Raw genomic sequence first — 12523 nt, 5'->3', positions numbered from 1 at the left:
TTGTATGTTCCGATTCCAAGGACGTCCTCTACGTTGCCATTACCTAATACAGTAGTTTGCGAATCCATCGAGACACAATGGTGGCCCACGAATCCAGCTTGATCTTAAACTACATGTTTGCTTGCTCCTATGTTTACAATCTAATTAAAAATAGAATTAGTAACTACTGCATGGGAACAAACAAATAAATCAAGAGGCAAAGTAGAGAAAGGTACCTTCTTCGACTCAAAACAATCAGGAGCGAAGTGACCCTTGTTATCACAGTAGTACCACTTCACACGCGTTATATTTTTCTCTCTACGACCCTTAATCTTATGTTATTTGACCACACTACCCTTAGGTCCATTGGATTGAGAGGGGCACCGACCTTTCTTAAATTGCTTGGCACGATTATACTTGTTTCCCTTGGGTTTGGCCCCATGGGTAACAAGCACCAGATTGGAAGGATTTAACATCTTTTGACACTCAACTTCCATCTCAATGTGCCTAGAAATTTCAAAGAAAATATTGGTGTGTTCATTATGAAACATCAACATTTTAAAATTTTTCTAATATTCAAGTTCATCCGGAAGTGAACGAATCACATTCAGAATCTACTCCTGATCCCTTATGTCACGCCCTCCAGCCTCAAGGTCATGAACCATAATACTCATGACACATAAGTGTTTAGCTATACTGTACTTTGGATCCATTTCATACTTCATCCACTTTAAATCCAAGGCACGAAACTTTGTAGTGGATGTCTACCCATAGGTGACCTTCAGTTTGTCCCACATGTCCTTAACCTCGGAACAATTCTCAAACTCTCCAATGAGATCATTATGCATGCAATACAATATAGTATAATGCACAAAACGATCCTTCTTGGACCATTTTTAGTATGCAGTCAGATCCTCATTGTACTGGTCACTACCGGTATTTTTTGGCTCAGGTACAGTAGTGGTTAAAGTTTTCAAAACCTTGCGTTTATTAAGAAGATATTGAATCTTCCTATGCCATATATCATAATTTGTCTCATCCAATTTTTTATTAGTGGACAGATCAATAATCATGTTCTTAATTGTCATTTCTACAAGTATATAAATAAATGGACATTAGGTACGATTTTTCATAATTAAATTATCAAAATTTCATTATTTATATCACATGTTCGAAAATTTCACTAAGCTCATAATCATAACATATGATACAAATTAGAAATATTTTAATTTAATTATCATAACTAAAAATTAAATAGAATATCCATGTAACTATTTAATTTTACCAAACTAATTAGCATAAGAAAACCAAATATCACATAAATATATATAGTTATCTCTACTTAACAAAAGAGATCTAACAAATTAATGTACATAAACTAATTAATACACATTAATACAGTAATGACAAAAAAACAGCATAATAAAATGTCAATATTATCGTCCAAATAAAAAAATGCATACATAGAATATTTTAATAAAAAAATGTAGTGTAGTATTAAAAATAGCAATATTGCTATCTGAATAAATTTGCAAGAACAAAAAATTGTATGTATTTGTTGAGATGGTTAAGTTGGTCTAAGGTGCTTGATTAAGGTTCTTGTCCCAATTTAGGATGACATCATCATTATGAAAGAGAAAAGAATAGTAAAATAAAACAATCCTTTTTGCTTTGCAGGAGTCAACCACAAGTCTTGCATATATATATATATATATGTATATATACCTTTAACCTCTCTCTCTCTCCTTCTCCTCTCCTTTTTCTTTTCTTATTTCATGCGCACGCACAAGACATCTCTCTGTCTCTTTTTCTAGTTTCTACTCTTTTCAGATTTCTTTTTTTTTCTAACACCTCTCTGAGAAACCAAGGTACCCAGATCTTTTATTGCCGGAGACCACAGGCACTACAAACACATAGATCGTCCAGAGGCAAGTCGGAGGAAGTCAAACACGCCACTCAGGCAGCCAACCACAAAGGTCACACGTCACTTTATCTGGGCGAACTCAGTCTACCGAGGTATTTGGAGTTTTTGGGTTTCACTAATTAAGCCAATTTAGTGTTTTGCACATAAGGAAAAAAATGGGAATTACTAGTTATAAATGATTAAAAAACACCTTTCATGTATTCTATCTCCCAATTGCATATAGATGAAATCACTTAGATTTACATGTAATTAACAGAACGTTGTGGGCAAATATACATGAGTCAAAAACATGTTTTCTGGATTCATCATCATCAAATTAATATATAAAAAAAATCAACAAGTTTAATCCAAATTAGAGCATGATTATTACGGGGTCGAAGCAAGCAACTTGGCTCTGATACTATTGCAGGCATTTAGAACTGACCTTACTGTAGAAGGAATGGGACTAGATGCTCGTTTGCTACCCACAAAGAACGATTCTCCCTTGTTGAAGCTTTTGCTTGCCTCTGTCTTCTCCCAGATGTTATTAGAGTACCGGATAATATTCACACTCTAAATTTGAAGTTTATTAATGGTCTAATTTAACGTGAGAAGAAAAATGATGGTGTCATGTTTTACTGCATGTAATCTTCGTCTTGATAAACAGAAGAAAGTTTTTCTTATAGGCTCACAAAGAGTCGTTATTTCATGATAGAAAATTTGACAGAAAGGAGGCAGAGCAAAATGAACCTAAGAGTGGGAAAAATATTTTTATTTAATTCATACGTTTGCAGCTTACACAATATATATAGCCATCAACAATGGCACCATAACAGAAGAAACAAAAATGAAACAGAATGCAGGGCACAGGGGCACCATAACAGAAGAAAACAAAAATGCAGGAAAACATACAGAAGTAGGAAAACATACAGCAGGAAAACGTACCAGTGCTGGTACGTGGGCAATGGACAAAAGAAAAAAAGAAATAAAAAGCGGTTACAATTAAATATATTAATTATTCTTAATACTCCACCTCTAGATGGAAGGTACAGATTTATTGTGCCCCTCTTGCTCAATAAATTGGTGAATTGTGCAGAATGAAGGGCCTTTGTCATTAAATCTGCCAGTTAATTTCAAGTGGATATGTGCATCGTCTTCATGGTACCATCTTGAATCTTCTCACGAACAAAATGACAATCAAGTTCAATGTGTTTTGTTCTTTCATGATACATTGGATTTGAAGCAATATGTAGAGCGGCTTGATTATCACAGTAAAGTAATGCAGGGCCTTGGTGTTAAACTTTTAAGTCACGCAACAGCTTCAGAGTCCAAACGATTTCGCAAGTAGTGTTGGCCATAGAGCGATATTCGGCTTCGGCAGATGACCGAGAAACGACTTGTTATTTCTTTGATTTCCATGAGACTAATGAAGACCCAAGGAAAACATAAAAACCAGTGAGAGATCTTCTAGTATCCGGACATGTGCCCCAATCAGCATCAGAAAAGGCGTTAATCTGAATGGCAGATGATGAAGGAAAGAAAAGACCTTGTCCAGGGGTTCTCTTGATGTACTGGAGAATCTGTAAGGCAGCTTAGAGGTGACTGGTTCTAGGAGCAGCCAGAAATTGACTCAATCTATTGACAGAGTAGCATATGTCAGGGCGAGAGATGGTTAAATACAACAGTTTTCCAATTAGTCGCCGATAGCTGGTGATATCACTCAAGAGCTCGCCATCATCTTTAGACATTTTGATATTATGATCCATAGGAATAGATGAGGGTTTACAACCAAGATATCCAGTCTCAGTTAAGAGATCCAATGCATATTTCCTTTGGCACAAGGTGATTCCTATGTCATTTTTTGTAATTTCAAGTCCAAGAAAATATCGGAGAATTCCCAAATCTTTCATTTTAAATTTTTGTTTGAGTGTACCTTTGAGTTCTTCGACAGCCTGATCGTCATTACTGGGAATAACAATGTCATCGACATACACCGACAATGCTAAGAAGGTTTTACCTTGTTGTCTGACAAATAGGAAATGGTCACATTGTGACTGATAGAAGCCTTCTTGAAGTAATGTTCATGAAAACTTATGAAACCACTGTCGGGAAGCTTGTTTCAACCCATAGATTGACTTGTGGAGGCGGCAAACAGGTTGATGTGGAAAAGTCTCCCCCTCTCGAGGAGAATAGCCTGGAGGAATAGTCATATAAACTTCTTCGTGAAGGTCACCATGTAGAAAGGCATTGGTGACGTCCAATTGAGTCAGGCGCCAACCATGGATAGCAGCAAGTGAAAGCAAAATCTTGACAGTAACCAATTTAGCAACAGGAGAAAAAGTGTCAAGAAAATCGATGTCAAATTGTTGTGTGTAGCCTTTAGCAACCAGACGAGTTTTGTATCTTTCTATGGTCCCATCAGCTTGATATTTAATTTTGTAAACCCATTTGCAGTCAATTGGTTTCTTCCCTGGAAGGAGGAAAACAATGGACCAAGGAGGGAGGAAAACAATGGACCAAGTGTTATTGTCCTTTGAGGCACGCAACTCCACATTCATAGCATTCATCCAAACATCGGACTGGTTAGCTTCATGAAAGTTGGTAGGCTCAGTGTGGGAGGAAATGGCGCAAATAAAGTTGTGATATTGGGAGGTAAGTTTGGTATGAGTAAGGAACGAAGAAATAGGATAGAGTGCACGGGTATCTGTATGGTAGCAGTGATAGTCAGACAAATAAGAGGGTGGTCGTGTTATACGTAGTGGACGAGATGAGTGTGTTTGGGAGGATTCACGTTGTGAGCAAAGAGGTGTATCAAGACAATCTGAGGATTGTGTAGATGTCTGGAGAGGAACCGGTAAAACACGATCGTGAAAGAAATCATTGTGAATGGGATCAGGTAATTGAGAGGAAAGAAACAGGAAGATATGTTCATGAAAAATGACGTTACGTGAGATAAAAATTTGGTTGCTCTCGATGTCGAGAAGTTTATATCCTTTGTTGCCCAAAGGATAACCGAGGAAGATACAAGCCCTAGAACGATGTGAAAATTTGTGGCGATGACTATCAAGAGTTGAGCAATAACATAGACAACCGAAGGTACGCAAGTGATCATAAGAAGGTTTTTTTTGAGTTAACAGTTCGAATGGAGTTTTATTTGATAACAAGGGGGACGGTGTACGGTTAATTAGGTAAACAACGGTCAAGATGCAATCGCCCCAATACACAAGGGGAATATGGGATTGAAACAGCAAAGCACGAGCTACATTTAAAATGTGTTGATGTTTACGTTCAACGACAGAGTTTTGTTGGGGAGTCTCAACACAAGAATGGTAAGAAACAATGCCCTTCGATTTGAAAAAGAATAAAAATTCAGCTCGTGCGCATTGTCAGATCGCACAGATTTAATGGAAATATTATATTGTGTAAGTATAAGAGTATAAAATTCAAGGAGAATAGTAAGAACGTCGGACTTTTGACGAAGGAGATACACCCAAGTAGTTCTAGTACAATCATCAACTATTGTGAGAAAATATTTGTATCCTTCGACAGTGGGTGGAGAGAAGGGTCCCCAAATATCAATGTGGATTAGATCAAATGGATTATCAAATAATCTATTGTTAGAAACGAAAGATAATTTACGTTGTTTAGCTAAATGACAAATCTTATAATGAGAAATATTCGAAGTTTGTAAGGAGTCATTAATATACTGAAGTTTTACATTGGAAGGATGACCCAATCTAAAGTGCCATAGGCTACTTTTAGAGTGAGTGGAAACATGATGAACAGCAGGAAAAGGAAAATATCTGGTAGTTAAGTAGTAGAGGTTGCCAATGCATCTACCCTTCCCAATCAACAAGTCCCGAGTGCGGTCCTGAATGACACAAAAATGAAGAGAAAAATTAATTGTGCAGTTGTGGGTGGTGGTCAACATGCTGACACTGACAAGGTTAAAAGAAAAGTGAGGGACAAAGAGAACATCATGTAGAGTTAGGGTGTCGGTGAGTGGTGTACTTCCAACTTGATTGACTATCACTGAACTATCATTTGGTAAAGTGACTGGAATGGGATGCACAGTTTTAAGGTGTGTGAAAAATGTGGGCGTACAACAAATATGATGTGTGGCTCCGGAGTCAATGATCTAGTATTCAGAGGTAAGTGTGTGTGTAAAGTTGGAAAGACAAAAGGGTGTGTAGGATATACCTGCCGCGTGAGGGTTAAGGGTGGTATGACTTGTGGAGAGAGATAGAGTGTCAGGCATGATTGCGGTGTTGGGTTGGTGGAGGCGTGCACTTAGGTGAGCAATAATGTTCTGAATTTGCGATGTGCTTAAGTTATCGACAGAAGCAGCGGGATGAGATCCCGGTAAGCAGTTGTCGAGAGAGTCAGAAAAATTCTGCACTTGTCTTGTGGTCGAGTGCATGCCCGAGGAGGATGAAACTTCATGGGCCAAGGTATGGTTGGCTGAAAAGAACCCGAGCTTGGATTGAGGGCCAGGCAGATTGAAAAAACTGGTTCCATGAGTGGGCCGAGAGATAGCAGGTGGGTTACGGGCTTGGGCCTGCGTTTGGGCAGACCCCTCATCAAAGACAGCTGGAGCATTGTGGGTCTGTTTTTGTGCCTGCACAGTTCCATCATTAAAACATATTTTGGGCTTGGGCTTGAGGCCTGGTGGGTATCCATGTAGGCGGTAACATTTGTCCGCAGTGTGGCCCACAAGCCCACAGTGTGAACAGATGGGTCTCCTTCTTCCTTGAGTTAGGGCAACAGAGGATGCGGAACCGTGACCTGTTTCTGCGTGTAAGTCGAGCCTGATTGCACGGTGTCGTTCCTCCTGCACCACCAGCGAGAAGACTTTCAAAATGGATGGAGAGCATTCCATCATCAAAATTTGGGCTCTAACAGCAGCATAGGAGGGATTAATCCCATTAAGAAAGTCATTATAAACTCTTGTTCCTGATAATCGTTCCACGCCTTCATGTTTCCACAGTGACAGCTTTGAGTTGGTTGGAAGGTTTTGAGTTCATCCCAGATTGTTTTCATTTGTGTGTAGTATGTGTTGATGTTGAGTGATCCTTGAGTAAGATTGTTCATGCTCTGCTTCAATTGATAAATACGGGGTGCATTACTCTGCTGATAACGGAGCTGTAAATCGGTTCAGATGGATTGTGCACTTTCATGATATAACAAGCTGTCAGCTATCTCCTTGGTGACGTAACCAAGCTGTGGCGTGGGGGTCGGTGCTGCTTGGTTGATCATGGGTTCCGTCTATGAATCCCAACTTATTTTTAGCTGTTAGTGCTATCCTGATTGCTCTCTCCCATGTGTTGTAGTTGTTCCCGTTGAGAAGATTGGATACCAAAACTAAACCGGGGTGGTCAGCACTGTGAAGGAAGAATGGATTTTGGAGGTCATCAGACTGATCTCTAGCCATTGGAGATCAAGTGTTTTGTAGCTCAACTACTGAGCAAAAAAAAATGTTGGTTAAAGGTTTAAGGCTCTGATACCATGATAGAAAATTTGACAGAAAGGAGGCAGAGCAAAATGAACCTAAGAGTGAGAAAAATGTTTTTATTTAATTCATACGTTTGCAGCTTACACAATATATATAACCATCAGCAATGGCACCATAACAGAAGAAATAAAAATGAAACAGAATGCAGGGCACAGGGGCACCATAACAGAAGAAAACAAAAATGCAGGAAAACATACAGAAGCAGGAAAACATACAGCAGGAAAACGTACCAGTGCTGGTATGTGAGCAATGGACAAAAGAAAAAAAGAAATAAAAACGGTTACAATTAAATATATTAATTATTCTTAATATTTCACTTATCCACATCCTTGAAAAATAGGGTTGAATAGGAAGTGGACCTGCCACAACTCCCTTTTGCCTGTTGCGGACGTTCCAAATATTATGCAACAATCCCGATGTCCACTGCTCAACTACTGCACATGGGCCCTTTAAGTCCATAAGACATGCATGGCAGGTGCTGTCTGTGCCCTCTCAATGGCAAGATTACAATCTCCACTGCGACTTTACATCACCGTGGCTTGTTGATATGTCGCGAGAGATGAGTCGTGGGTGCTATGTGAATTCATCCATTCTAGGTTCTAAGGCAACCTTGTTTGTTTCTTGAGTTTCTTTCTTGTTCAATTTTCTGATGGTGTAAATGGTAGAAAGAAAGAAGGTTTCTTGATTTCTTTGTCGTAGGTTGGTTGTAAAAGGAAAAAAAGTCAATTTCCTGTAAAGAATTTGGTATTCAAGGAATAAAATACGTGAATATGTTTTAGTGGCTTCATGATTTCCTTTGTTTTTTTTTTCATCATTCTGATCAAATATGTTGGTGGGTTTTGATTGAAGAAGATAAAAAAGAAGAAAGACAGAGATTTGCATGGTGAGTGAAACATTCCTGCTTTTGTTGCTTCGTGGCAGCCTTTTGCTCAAGAGATGGAAACGTTTAGTTTTTGAGTAGTTAATTAATTAATTTTATGTAAAATATAAAGTAATTAAGAATGTAATGTATTTATTATATATACAGAAGAGAAGAGAAAGTGCCTTCTCTATCTCCTTCTCTTCTTCTTTTGCTGCATGATTTTAATGGTAGATTATGGAAGAGAAAGTAGTTTGTGCTTGAATCTTAAAAATCTCTATATTCTTTATAATCCGGAATGTAGATACTGTTATTCTTTATATGAACGATTAAAAAAAAAAAGTCTTCGTTAAACCTTATTTCAGGTTTTTTCCTTCATCATTTTGTCCTTATATTTGTGCTTCTTTCTTTTTTTCCTATTTTCAACCAAAACAAATGATGTTTAAAGTCTGAAATACCTTATCTGTGTGCCCCTAGGAAGATTGATAACTGCGTGGCTATTTGGAGAAGATGATTCATGGCTGCTTCGAGAAAAGCTATCTCACTCTCTCGTCTTGCAGTTTCTTTTCTTTTGATTTGTTTCTTTTACGCTTTTGAGAAATTGATTATATTAGAATGAAATTTCAATACTGCATTGTCTTTTCAAGGTTTACTTATAGGGTAGTTTCTAGTTGAAGAGTTCATCAAACAATCCAGCAACACTAGCTTACATAAACAAAGGTTTTTTTAACTTCTCTGCCTGTAAATTTATGCTTTATATTTATGCAGCAATTATGTTATTATTTGTAAACATACACTCTCTCCTACCTCAAAATGTTGCTCTGGTCTGTATGAGCCGGATATTTGCTTTATTCATTTTTGAGATCTTGTGTGGTGGAACTTCAGAAGCTTTAGATTATAAACATTAGTTGCTATTTTTGGTTTCTCTACCATTTCCTTAGGCTCTACTTTGCTAATTAACCAAAGTTGAGTTGTTTGATTATTCTGCAGTACTTCATCATTTTCTTTTAAGAAACCGGCTTCTTTGGTAACTTCACCTTATAACTTTACCAAGGTACCTTATACATCATTGCCAATTACTTGAAATTCTAAATAATATTTTCAAGTTTAGCTAACTATTTAATACGCAAAATTGCTTTAACTCCGCCATAGGGAATCACAAAAAATGTTGTTTCGTAAGTCTCTCCTTGCATCTGTGACTAAAGATTTTTACAGAATTAGGAACACACTAATATGTGTCCACTTGCCACTTGTTTTAGTTTATTCCTAGTTTTAGGTGCTTTTGTCTACTTTATTATTTTTATTTTATATTTATTTATTTTTAAGAAAAGGTGACGAGTTCTACTCCTTCAAAGGTATAACGAGCAAAGGAATAAGTAAAAAAGTGAGGAGAAGCCTCACTGCAGTTAGGAATTTTGTCCACTGTAGCGAGAGGGCAAAGCAAACTCAAACGTGTGCTGTAACGAGGTGCTGTAGTGAGACTCATATAATCATATAATATCTCTTGTTGTAATGCACGAACCGAGCCGCCACGTTGAGCAGGGCAGACAATTCCTTGCTGCAACAAGCATTTTTGCTACTGCAGCAAGCAAACACACATAAGTGAAGATAAAATGCCCGAAATGAAGCTGCAGTCAGGAAATCTGCAGTGAAGCGTGATTTTTTCTGATCATTCTGGAGATTTTGAAGACCTATTTTGATGCACTTATAAAAGGTAAAAAGGTTCCAAAAGTGAAAGAGAACCATATCTTGCTATAACACAATGCCAAATAGCTTTTAGATTAGTTTTTCTTTTTCCTCTAGCTATCATAGGAACTTATCCAAGGAGATATTTCAAGGAAGGTGAATCAACCGATGGAGCTAATCGTTTAAAGGAAAGGCAAGCGCATAATCTTTTGTCATCAATTTAGTTAGAATGATTAGCTTCTAGTTGTCTTTTGAAGTTATGAGTCAAATTTTCGTAGTGAATTAAAGTAGTTGTTAGGGATCAATGGATGTAACACCCAACATTTTCTTTTTTCTTTTTACTAATTATTATTGTATGAATATAATTATTATTTATGTAATTTTAAATTGAATTGAATTTAATTTAATTTATTCTAATGAAAATAATAATAATAAAAAAGAGTAAAAATTGTTTAGAGATTTAATTGAAAATAATTTTAGGGAAAAGTGGTGAAAATTTGGGTTCTGAAGGTATTTTTGAAAGAAAAATCAGAAATCGATGGTCAAAACGTAATTTAAAAAAGTTGTGTCACGTCAGCAGCCCGGTCAGCAGCCCCAGCCAACCAGGATGCGACAGGTGGCAGAGACACTGACGCAGGAGGCCACGCGAGAGGGAGCCACGTGGGCGATCCGCATGCGCGCGATCAAACGGCTGAGATCCGTTCCCGTGCGCACGGACAGTCCAGATCAAAAACGCGCACAAACAGCCCAGATTGCATCGCGCACGTACAGTCAAGATTGAATCACACACGGACGGCTCAGATTAAATCGCGATGAACGATCTAGATTCACTTCCTATTTAATCGCGATCGGACGGTCCAGATTAAAAGTGATGGACGGCTCAAATCAAAAGTAGATGGGTATAAATAACCTCATTCGCACCCAAACCCTAACTCTAACCGCCAGAGCCCCTCACCGGAGAAGATAGCCCAGCCGCCGGGGAGCCGATCGCTGCCACCCACCACCGTACCGGAGCAATTTTTGGCTGCCAAACGAGGTAAAAATTCTATCATTTGCTCAGAATTTGATTTTAAACCCACCTATAGCCAAATCGGAGCGAAAGTACCGGCCAATTAGCCGAAAAATGCCGCCGAAGCTCAGCGGCGCCGCCGCGGGGTGTTTCAGTTTTCGCCTCCGATGAGACCCTTCCCGATTCCCGTTCGATGTGATTTTTCCACCGTTGTGATCACCGTTTCCTCCTCTATAGGTTGACCAGAGCAAAACACCTAACCGCAACATGAGTCAGAGGAGCCACCGTACCGGAGAGCCCTACCGCCAGTGAGTTTTGATTTTCTACGTTTTTCTAACCCACCGAGTGCCCTAAGTGTGTTTGCTCACAGGAACCGATGCTAGTTTGGCTGAATTCGGCCGAAAACAGCTGAAAATAGCCAACCCGAGGCGGATCGACGCCGTTCGCGGTGGCGCCATCGTCGGAGCACGGCGGAGCCGCCTTGCCAGAATTTCAAAATTGGCCGAGTAGGCCCTATATTTGATTTTTTGGGTCATTTAGGACATGTATAGATACCGTAAGCACATTCTAGTTCCCGAGAAAAAATTCAGGAAAATCAGGAACCGCACGTAGGCATAGTGACAATCTAGTTTTTGGTATCAAATCAAGTAAGGACCCTTCACCCTATTTCTTATCATGGAATTGAAGTTTGAATAAATGATAATATTGCATTTTGTACAAATTAAATAGATATGCATAATTAATTATGGTTGCTAATGGAGCCCAAACCGAATATATTTCTCTGTCGATTCCTGTTTGATTTATTTTACAGTTTAAATGCATTATGGTATCTGGTTTATCTATTCTATGATTTTAAATGCATGTATCACTGCTTACTTCACTACTGTTTGATTTTGAGAATCTAAGATATGCTTGCTTTGTTGGATGCACGTTACTTGTTCATGTATTCATATTTGAGTTGGTAACAGAGACTAAGGACAAATAGGAATGGGATGTGATTTGATAAATGGATAAGATGACAGCCTCACTAGATATCTTGAGAGATAGTGGACGGACCAGGTTCATAGGGAACCCCACCGTGAATGTTGTCTCATACCGGATGGGATATGGAGACTTGGTCATTTGGTACTCATATTGGACAGGGTATGGGGACGGCCCGCTTCACCCTTATACTGGACGGGGTATTGAGGTTTATTATTTTTGCGCTCATACCGGACGGAGTCTAGAGATAGCCCTGGAATTTAGATTATTAAGGGGAATAGTTCACGTATAGTGGGGACCCCTATGGATCCCCATGGATACTAGTAGGCTGGTAGAAACGAGAAACGGTGATAATCAGTTATTGTTAATGAATACGGATTTATGATGTGTTTTATGTTACTAATTATGCATGAAATTGTGATCTGTATGATGTTATTGTCTTCATAGGTTATTTTCACAGGTTCTCCAATGGTAAGAAAAATGGTAAGTGGTTTTATTTTAAATAATTGTATTGGTTTAAAATTTATGCTCAATTAGTTATCTTCGATTTTCTACCAACCTTTACTTCTGTGACGGTGATCTAATGTGATGTCC

The 12523-nt window shown here is 38.4% G+C and overlaps 1 long non-coding RNA gene across 1 annotated transcript; it reads left to right on the top strand.

The window, feature by feature from the left end:
• The first annotated feature begins 1716 nt into the window (after positions 1 to 1716).
• Positions 1717 to 9177, top strand: LOC148268786 (uncharacterized). The gene is made up of 2 exons (XR_015817022.1): positions 1717 to 1995; positions 8731 to 9177. It is a non-coding gene; the product is annotated as an uncharacterized LOC148268786 (long non-coding RNA).
• The last annotated feature ends 3346 nt before the right edge of the window (positions 9178 to 12523 follow it).

Source organism: Carica papaya, chromosome 2 (genome assembly GCF_054855325.1).
Source record: "Carica papaya isolate Zhongbai chromosome 2, ASM5485532v1, whole genome shotgun sequence".
NCBI classification, from domain to species: Eukaryota; Viridiplantae; Streptophyta; class Magnoliopsida; order Brassicales; family Caricaceae; genus Carica; species Carica papaya.
Note: the sequence above shows the minus strand (reverse complement) of the source record. Positions and strands in the feature narration are given on the sequence as shown.